Here is a 7672-nt window from a genome sequence, read left to right as displayed (position 1 = left end):
AACGTATTAATTTGCATTCCCACCAGCAATGTAGAAGTGTTCCCTTTTTTCCACATCCACACCAGCAACTCTGGTTTGGGGATTTTGTGATATGAGCTAATCTTACTGGAGTTAGGTGATATCTCGGAGTAGTTTTGATTTGCATTTCTCTAATGATTAAGGATGGTGAGCATTTTTTCATATATCTATAGTCCGCACGCCTATCTTCTTTGGTGAAATTTCTTTTCAAGTCCTTTGCCCACCTTGCAATGGGATCACTTGTTTTATTTGTTGTTGTTAATAAGTTTGAGTTCTCTATGGATTCTGGTTATTAAATCTTTGTCAGAGACATAACCTGCAAATATTTTCTCCCAATCTGAGGGCTGTCTGCATGCCCTACTTACTGTGCTCTTGGCTGTGCAGAAGCTCTTTAGTTTAATCAGGTCCCAATAGTGTATTTTTGATGTTGCTTCAATTGCCCGTGGGGTTCGTCTCATAAAAAATTTGCCCAGGCCGATTTCTTCAAGTGTTTTTCCTGCACTTTCTTCAGGTATTTTTATGGTTTCATGTCTTAAGTTTAAGTCCTTAATCCACTGAGAATCTATCTTAGTTAATGGTGAAAGGTGTGGATCCAGTTTCAGTCTTCTACAGGTCCCCAGCCAGTTCGTCCAGCACCATTTGTTAAATAGGGAATCTTTTCCCCATTCAATGTTTTTAACTGGTTTATCAAAGATGAGGTAACGGTAGGTAGCTGGATTCATCTGTTGGCTTTCTATTCTGTTCCATACATCTACCTCTCTGTTTTTGTGCCAATACCATGCTGTTTTAAGCACTACTGCTTTATAGTATAGTCTGAGGTCTGGTCCTCCAGTTTTTTAAAACTTGGATGAATTCCCATTTTGACAGCTGCATTTAGAGTTCCCCATTTGTCCTAACCATGTTCCACAGAAAAATATATTTCCCTTTCTTTCCAAGTCTTTTAACATGCTGTTTCCTCCAAGGTGGGCTTAGGAAAAAGAAAACCTCTCTACTCTTGAGTTCTGTTGCAAACTGAATAGGCTGGGTGGTTGCATCCCAACAAGCCAGCTACTGTTGTCTCTTCAAGGTGGTTAGACACCCCACTTTGCAGATGGGGTTGAGCTCCACTAGCTTCATGTGAGAACAAGACCCAGCGGTGGAGCTCACTGCTCTATGGTGTCCCTAAGGGATACTGGCCCAGAGAGACTCTTCAATATAGTGTTGGCATCCTTTAGAGAAGTAATTTGAGATTCATGGTTTACAATGGCATACTGGCCTCATATGCCACCATATGCAAACCAACAGGCAACTAAACAAACAAAAATGCCTTTATTATTATGAGAAAAGTCCAAGGAAAGGTTTTGGTTTTTCGTGTTTGGTGTGTGTTGTCACTGTATATTCACAGGTGAATCTTGCTCTTCTCAGCCCCACTAGCTCAAAGTTTACGATTATCTTAAGTGGACTTGGAAGGTAACTGGACTTGCATTCAAATCCTGTCTCTGCCACATATTTGTCGTTGACCTCTTCATGCTTCAGTTTTCCCATCTATAAAATGGGAGAGAAGATATCTATCTAATCCAGCAGTTCTCACCCTGTGGATTGCAACCTCTTTGTAACAATGAAAATACATCCTGCATATCAGATATTTACATTGTGATTCATAACAGTAGCAAAATTACAGTTATGAAGTAGCAATGAAAATAATTTTATGGTTGGGGGGTCACTACAACATGAGGAATTGTATTAAAGGGTCATGGCATTAGGAAGGTTGAGAACCATTAATCTAACCAGTTATTAAAAGGACTTAAGTGGATCATAGGTTCTCAAACTTCACTGCACATTGAAATTACTTGACATAAAAAGTGCTGCTACCTGGGTTCCTCTGTAGGGGGTTCTCTGTAAACAGCCTGGACTTAGGCAGTTTAAACAATTACCTAGGTGATAATAATTTGAAGCAAAGCTTGAAAACTACTAGATTAGATAATAGGTGTTAAGCAGTAGTTTTTAAGTCATCAGCCTTGGATTAGACTTACCTAGAGAGCTTGATAAAGAGATTGCAGAGCCCCGCCCTGAGAGTTTCTGATTCTGTAGGTCTGAATGCATTTGCAGCTTTAAACCATCCCCAGGAGATGGCAGTGCTATTGATCTAGCCATCGCATTCTGAGCAGGACTGATAAAAATAGCTCTTCCAGAAAATAGCAGAGGAGGAAACACTTTTCGTTTTGTTTTATGAAGCCTGTCCTTTCTTGCTACCAACGCTAGATGAAGACAGAACAAAAATAAAACTAGACAAGTATCAGTCAAAACAAATAAACAGCAGCAAATATAAGTCAGTCAGACATAAGTGATTATACACCTTGGCCAGGTAGCGTTTATTCTGGGCATAAAAGACTGGTTCAACATTTGAAAATCTATCAATATAATCCACCAAGTTAACATACTAAAGAAAAAAAGCACATGATCATCTCAACTGATAAAGATAAAATTTGACATAATTGACAAAATTCAATATATCTCGTCAGGAAACTCGGAGTGGAGAGGAATTCCTCAGGTTGCTAAAGAGCGTCTGCACAAAACACATAGTTAACATTATAGTTCATGGTGAAAGCCGAGTGCTTCTCTTCTAAGACTGGGAACAAGGCAAAGATGTCCACTCTTTATACTCTTACCAATGCAGTAGTGGAAGTTCTGACCAGATAAACACAGCCAGAAAAGTAAGCTGAATGAGCCTTGGGTCGATGATGAAATTAGAATAGAAATCAAAAGACTCCTTGACTTGAATGACAATGAGGACAGGATATTTCAAAATCTAGGGGATACTGAAAAGTGGTACTCAGGGGACGTTCATGGTGTTAAAAGGCTACATCAAAAAGACAGAAAGATCATGAATGAGCAGCCTATGCTCACATCTCAAAGAACTGCAAAAAGAGGGCAAACTAAAACCACGGCCAGCAGCAGGAAAGAAATGACACAGCTCAGAGGAGAACTGAACAAAATGCATATCAAGAAAAAAATACATCAACTAAAGTTCGTTTTCTAGAAATATAAACACAGGCAATAGACCACTTGCCAGAGTAGCCAGAAATAGAAGAGAAACGGCTCAAATGAGCTCAATCAGAAACAAAAAAGGAGAGACTTTACAACTGATGCCACAAAAATAAAAAATATCATCCATGGATACTATGAACCGAGAATCAAAAACCAAGTCTAATGTTGAAAACTGAGTTATTGCTCAGGACATAACATTGGTGAGAGGTTCCAAAAACTCTTTCCTCTCAGGTTTTCAGGAATGCTCTTAGATATTGTCCGGTGATGCCCTGTTATCCAATACTACTTTTGATTTAATGAGATAATCCAGAATTCTCAAGGAAGTCCACTTTGGGGTGTCCTATTTTTGACAGGGTTAATGCTTCTCAGTGATTCAGGCTCTGACTGCACTATGGTAAAAGTTTGTGAAAATCCCTTAATCCTAGAGTCTCTAGCACATGGGCCACGGTTGGGCACTGGTCTGTGGCTTATTAAAAACTGGGCCACACGGCATCATTGCCTGAACCCTGCTTCCTCTCCCATCCATGGAAAAATTGTCTTCTGTGAAACTAGTTCCTGGGGCCAAAAAAGGTTGGGATCTAATACTATCAACAACATCAATTCATGACAACAAATTACTGCCATGTTTATTTTAAAAGAAAGCCACCTAGTCCCAGCTTCTTGGGAGCCTGAGGCAAGAGAATCGCCTAAACCCAGGAGTTGGAGGTTGCTGTGAGCTGTATGATGCCACAGCACTCTACCGAGGGCAATAAAGTAAGACCTTGTCTGTATAAAAATATATAAATAAAATAAATAAAAATAAGAGAAAGCAAACTAAAGATAGTTTGCTAGAATGCCCATGTAAACACGCTTTAATTTCCTCCCAGTGCTCAAAATGTTGCATCAAAAAGGAAAATTAAAAAAAAAATGTCCTAGAAAAAAACTGCAGGATATGTGTGTGTACTTATATGTCTGCGTATTTTACTGATAAAGATAAATCAGGTAAAGTAAAGAGGTGCGGACTTACGTAAATAATTCTTCAGAATTTTCTCTCATGAGACCAGAGAGTGAATTGAGTGAGAAGGCAAATATATGCACCATAAATCAGAATAATTGCATTATTTCACTATCTCTACGGCTCAGTTTTCTTCTGACATTCTTTTTTAAATTAGGAGATCGTTCTTGCATTTAGAAACCTTTTATAATACATGCAGCTACCTCTAAAAGATAGTAAAATATGTATCAGTCGAAAAAGAAGGATACAAATTCAAATTTGATTCAAAACTTGAGGAGAAATATGGAGTGGAAGCCATTACTACATAAATGATCATTTCTGTGGGGGTGGAAAGAGACTGGTTGTGGTAGGAGGGGTAGTAAATCGTAATTAGAATGGCTTTCCGAGTCTGATTGCAAGTGGGCAGGCAGCCTCTTCTGAAATATACTCAGTACTCCACACGTAATAAATTCCCATCCACCACAACCATAAATTTGGGTGAAGAGGAAGATTAAGTTTTATTATATTCCATACAAATCATTTCCAAATCCTAAAATGGTGCAGGTAATTATGTTGAATTCTCAGATCCCTTTCCAATCAACTGGGGCGATGACTGTGAGAAAACCAAGTTTCTGTGGGTCTTAGGAAGAAGGCACTTCTGCTGGTGTCTGGACCTGTGTATCAAGCTACTGATATGCACTACTGTTTTCCAATATCATTCTTTTCTATTTTCTTTTTCTATATCTCTCAGTAAATGAGTATGTATTTTCATATTTTTCCCCTTTTTACTCCACTTTTAATCACCCACTTTCTCCAAATCTTCACTAAAATTCATTACGGCTGATTTTCAAGGTATGCAGCTGATATGACATTTTATTTTTCACATTACCAGTCTATAAAACAGAGTTAAGCCAATGTGTAGGTCTTTCGCATTCAACATGTATGAAAGTAATGTTGGAAGTGGTTTAATTAATGATGCAAATGAAATAGTGATGTTCTAGGGACATCTGACTCCAACCATCTGTTAGGCACAGAAAACGTAATTTCTTCTCATGAACACAAAGAACATCACAGAGAGAATTAAGATATTTTCCAATCCTTCCTCTTTCTCAGATATCTATTGAAAGACAATCTGTCACTTCAGCAACTGACTGTTATTAAAATAAAAAGAACTATCACGTCTGACAGATGCTGATTCATTCCAGTAAAAGGCTCCTCTGCCTTGGAGTTCTACTATGACTTGTGTTAAAGGAGGGAAGGATGCAGACGTGTTGGGGTTCCGCTTCCTAACCTCAGGGCTCAAAGGCTGTGAGCGTCCTCATTCCTTTCCTGGGCATCTCCTCTCTCCTTAAGAATCGTGTGGCTGGTGCCAGAGGGGGAATCAGAGCCCCTTTCTGCAGGTGCACAGCCCAGCTCAGTGGGGCTAGTCACTCTATAGGTGTTTGAAGGATAATAAATTGACAATTTTATGATATTTTTAAACTTGAAATAGTCACTAAGGAACCTAAAAGCTGTATAGTACAAAGAACATTTTCTTTCCACGAACCAAGTGAAGATAAATTGCTATTTTGATGCCCAGTCACTCCAAAATAATTAAATGTGTGTAACACACAAACTTCTAGACAACCATCAAAACAAGGAAATCACATTGATGTACTTAATATTTAACAATTAAACCTCTTTCTCATTTTACCACATTTCTTAATCATATCCTCCTGGGCAGCAAAGGATCTAATTCTGCATTACAGGTTGTTGACAGAAGCCTGCTAGTTGTTCTCTCTCTAGCAGGGTGGCTAAGCTGGCAGAAGATAAGCCAGAGCGGCTGGTGGTCATGGCTATCAACACTCAGGGGATGCTGCTGAGGAAGAAGGTAACCCAGGGAACCGCCGAGCTCAGAGTTGTAAAGGAGAAAGCTTCCCAGCTCCGAGACCTCCAGGTACTAACTTCCCTCTGAACACCTCTGCACTCATCTGTAAAATGGGCACTAGGAGGACTGAATAGGCATGACGCCCTGGGCAAAAAACCTGACCTACCGTAAGTGTTCTATGAATTACTACTTTTATGATCTTTAATTCTTTTCACTTAATCTATAAAAAAAAAAAAAATACAAAGTCCAAAGTGCACCCATGCAAACAGGAAAAGAAAGAAAAGATCAAGTATTCTGATATTTACTGTAAATTAAAAGTGATTAACTCTTACATGTCTGAAAGGAAAAAGATAAATTTAAACTTTAATTATCTAGGACAGTCTCCTGTGACTTATTCTGTGTTGCTAGATGGGAAATTTTTGTGATTAAATCAGTTTTCCATTAAAACAAAAGTATTATTCTGAGAGGGAACATGAAGCGTGTCACTTAATACTTTTGATTTATATAATAGCAATAAATAAGTGTCAATGTGTTAGATCATATTCCTTTTTAGTAACTCCATTAGAAAATATTTCTTTCTAAGTTAAATTAATTAAGCTGGTTTAATTTTTATAAGTTCGTTTCTAAAAACAAAATAAACTTACGCTTTAGAAGACAGTATGTGCCATGAAGTGAAATTGAAACAAAAACAATAAAAGGCTTCTAAATCTGAAATCATGTTCAGGTTATTGTTTAATAATTCATGAAATTATTATTTTATAACTGCCTAGAATATGGACTAATCACATCTCTAATTAGTGATGCACATACCTTATCTTCCAAAGCTCTTAAATACTGCTTCATTTTTTCTCTACCTTTCTTTATTTCTCTTTTCACTAATGAGTTTGTTCAGGATAAAAGATTTTTAACATCCCCCTTCTCATCCCTTCTCTTGGAATAAAGGAGATTCATGATCCTGCAGAACCTGGATCCCTTTGCCTATGTCTATAAGTTTTTTGTTTGTTTGTTTCATCCAAGCTCAGCAGACAACAGTGAATGGGCAAATCACCTGATGTCCATGACTGGGGCAGGGAGCCCTGAGGCCACACTATGCATGGCCTTGTCACCTTCTAATGTTCAAAACATATCAAGATATTATTTTCCCAAAATGACACTGGTCACTGTCCATGAAATGGCAGTCTAAAATAGTGATCCTCATTCCTTTTCAGCTCATTCTATAACTGTGGGAACTGAACATGCTAGAAAGAGATACACTTTGTCCCCAGACTAGTGACTCACCCCAGGTATTGAACTGTCCATATATTTGTAATGGATTCTGATATGCTGATTATTTCAATCAACAAACATTTACAGAATATCAGATGTATGCTAAAGACATATCTAGAAACTTATGACACAGCGTTTAGGAAAATAAGTTTCCTACAGTGATGGAGTTTATTCTTTCTTAAAATGAGACAACAATCAAATCAATCCATATTAAGTCAGGCAAACGTAAATGTCATTAAGCTACATAAAATAGGATAAGAGAATGAAGAGTGAAATTAAGGGCTATTATTTTAAATAGAATGGTCAGAGAATACTGAAAAGGTAGCATTTGAGTGAAGGACTTATAATAATGGTGAAGAAGTTAAAGAAAACAATAAAGTTGAAAATAACCATAGCTGGATTTTGTTACTGTAGTCACCACTTGACATGCATCATCTACTTCTTACGACAATCTTTTTTTTTTTTTTTTTTTTTTTTTGAGACAGAGCCTCAAGCTGTCCCCCTGGGTAGAGTGCCATGGC

This window comes from Otolemur garnettii, unplaced genomic scaffold (genome assembly GCF_000181295.1).
Source record: "Otolemur garnettii isolate 467f Iridium unplaced genomic scaffold, OtoGar3 scaffold00099, whole genome shotgun sequence".
Lineage (NCBI taxonomy): Eukaryota > Metazoa > Chordata > Mammalia > Primates > Galagidae > Otolemur > Otolemur garnettii.
This window is presented reverse-complemented; position numbering follows the sequence as displayed.